General features: G+C 30.8%; 1 pseudogene; it reads left to right on the top strand.

Moving 5' to 3' along the window:
• The first annotated feature begins 2,202 nt into the window (after positions 1-2,202).
• On the top strand, positions 2,203-2,321 carry LOC112472329 (annotated as a pseudogene).
• The last annotated feature ends 669 nt before the right edge of the window (positions 2,322-2,990 follow it).

The raw sequence follows: 2,990 nt of genomic DNA on the forward strand, positions 1-2,990 counted from the left end.
TCTTTTCCACTCTTTCTTTTTACTATGAAGGAAGGCGAGAAGAAAAAAGATTATCCTAGGCTTGAAATATATGTATAAGTATCTTTTTTTACACTATAGGAATCAGTGTTATTATTAGCATTTTGGCTAAATTGAATACATTTGAGTTTTACAATATTTTGAATTTAAGCATTTATAACTAAAATGAGCCTATTAGTTACTACTGCTCACCTGGATGGATATGGAAAAAATACTTCTCTCATTCCTCAACATTCTTTTCAGACATTCATCTCTATATGACTATTTTCTTTCCTTTAACCAGCAGATACTCTTCATTTATTCATTTGTATGTCATTTGATGGTCAAAATATTCCCTGATTTTATTCATCTATGCATTTACCAAAAAGAATAAGAGCATACCATATGCCAAATTCCCCATGAAGGATTGATCTTCTACCATATTACCATGCTTCTGCTTGAGCTAATTATCCTGGAATTACCATCGCAGTGAATATAATTACAATGGATCTTAGAGTCTTTTTCCTCTCCTAATGCAGGACTACCTACTATATCATCATAGAGAGATGGTCAAAAAATGTCACTCCAGAAAGATATGTTCTATTTTTAAGTAGAAAATATAAAATAGCTCTTAGAAATATATTCCTTTTTAAATCAGACTCCCTAGACTGAGGCTTATAACTGGCTTAGAAATTTGAAAAGAGCCTTTAGTAGAAAAGAAAAATGTAGAAGATTGAGAAATTCTCAAAATTGTGGATTATATAGAGGATTAGAAATAGTTGGGTAATGAGTTCTGTAAATGCCTTTAATTTACTCTTGGCCATGTCTCATTTAGTGTGCCAGGGAAGAGCATGCATATCCCTCTCCAATATCCTTGGAAGATACCTCAGGATGCTAATAAGCGTCAATTCTTAAAGAGAAAATGTGATTTGTATATATAGCTGCAGACAATTTTAGACACCCTAAGGAAAAATCTGAAAGAAGAATAGAGCCTTTAAATGAGATAATCAGGAATGTTCATATAATGTAAAAATATTTAACATTGCACCCTACAAATAAAGACTACGTATAATCTTTTCAAACAGTCATAAAACTTTTTTAAAATGTTGAAGTATATATTACAAAACAAGATCTCATACTAAGCTTAAGAGACCAGTTTAGAAAATTCCCCAAAGTAGAAATTTGACTAGCTGCATCATCTCACCATAATAACATAACATCGAGTGCAATTTTTAAATTTAACAAATGATTACAAAAACTTAAAAATACAGTCTTAATTCTCAGTTGCAGAAAGAGAAATTCAAATTACCTCATAAAATTTTATTCTCTTTCTGCAACTGTAACATTAAGATTATTTTTTTGAACAATAGTGGACATCAAGTGCAATAGTGAAATTAGTCAGTAATGCTATCTAATTGAACTTTCTGCAATGATGGATTGTTCTCTTCATTGTTCAGTATTGTAGCCCTAGCCTACCACATTGAAACTTGAGAGTTTGAAATATGGGTAGCGTACCTAAAGAACTGAATTTTCTGAGGAAATTTCATAGTAAAAAATGCATATTATTAAACATAAAAGAATTGAAACAAAGTACTCAACTACAAAAGTTAAAGACATTAACATGTTCTCTGCACCATCCAATATGGTAGCCAAATGTGGCTATTGATCGATTGAAATGTGACTAATGATACTGTAAAACTGCATTTTTAATTTTATTTAATTTTAACCAATTTAAATATGAATTAAATATCTAATGTAGCTAGTGGCTACTATAATACAAAGAGCAATCCCTGACACAAATCTCTTAAATTCATGAATGTATTTATGGTGTGTCAACTAAGTATCATAAATTATACTATGTCCTGAGGATACAAAAGTTGTTAATGAGATCTTACTCATTTAATCATGACAATAACATTTAATCTATCTCAATATAAGCAACATTATTATTGAGTACTCATGGATTTTATTTTGCCATGTTGATCTTCTGAAAAAAATATGCAGAATTTAAAGGAAAAATTTCAATAGAAATTCACTTCTATTTTTATATAAATAAAATTTCACTAGAATGAAAGCTCCTTGACATTGAGACTTTTTTATTTGTTTACTACTCTATGTCTTTGCTTAGAATGGGATATGGCACACAGTGGACATTTATTAAGTCTTTGATGAAAGAGAGAAGGAAGGAAAGAAAAAAGGGAGGGAGTCTATGGCCATGCCACCCTGAACAAGCCAGATCCTGTCTGATCTCAGAAGCTAAGCAAGGTCGGGCCTGGTTAGTACTTGGATGGGAGACCACCTAGGAAGACCAGGTGCTGTAAGCATAAAAAAATAAAAAATAAAGGATTGTAAGCTGACAAGGTCCTTGCAATCTGTAAGGTCAACCAAGGGTTGCCTCGCCTAAAACAGTAAAAATAAATAAAAAATAAATAAATAAATAAATAAGAAAAAAAGAAAGAAAGACAGATGGACAAGTATACAGTTGTTCTATCAAATCTTATAATGTTGGATTATGACATTGATATTAAATTATATGATTGTATCAATAAGACAAATAATGTAGGTACAGATATAATGAGATTTTCTTACCCTTGATCTACATATAAGGCTATATCAGGCCCACATAAGATTGCTTCAGACATTTAATAAGATGTGCTGGAGATGTTAAAGAATCTTTGAACATTTTTCCAAGTCAAATATATTTCAGAACTCCCTATTGCTATTAATTACCAATTTTATGTTGTTCTAGTCAAAGTGATTTGCAAATCAAAGGGAACTATAATGTATTAAATATAGCTGTTAAAATTGAAATTGAAAGAGTTTTATGTTCAACAACATTAGTATACACTTAACTGGGGGAAAAGAGAATGGAAGACAAAATTAACAACTTAGTTGAGGGGTTTGGTGATCCTTGGAGAGACAAAGATCTAGATACCATAAAAGTTGAAGGGAATACATATCCATGATCCTTAAGTCATATGGTATATAAGGAA

This window comes from Pteropus alecto, unplaced genomic scaffold, assembly GCF_000325575.1.
Source record: "Pteropus alecto unplaced genomic scaffold, ASM32557v1 scaffold76, whole genome shotgun sequence".
In the NCBI taxonomy this organism is placed as follows: Eukaryota; Metazoa; Chordata; class Mammalia; order Chiroptera; family Pteropodidae; genus Pteropus; species Pteropus alecto.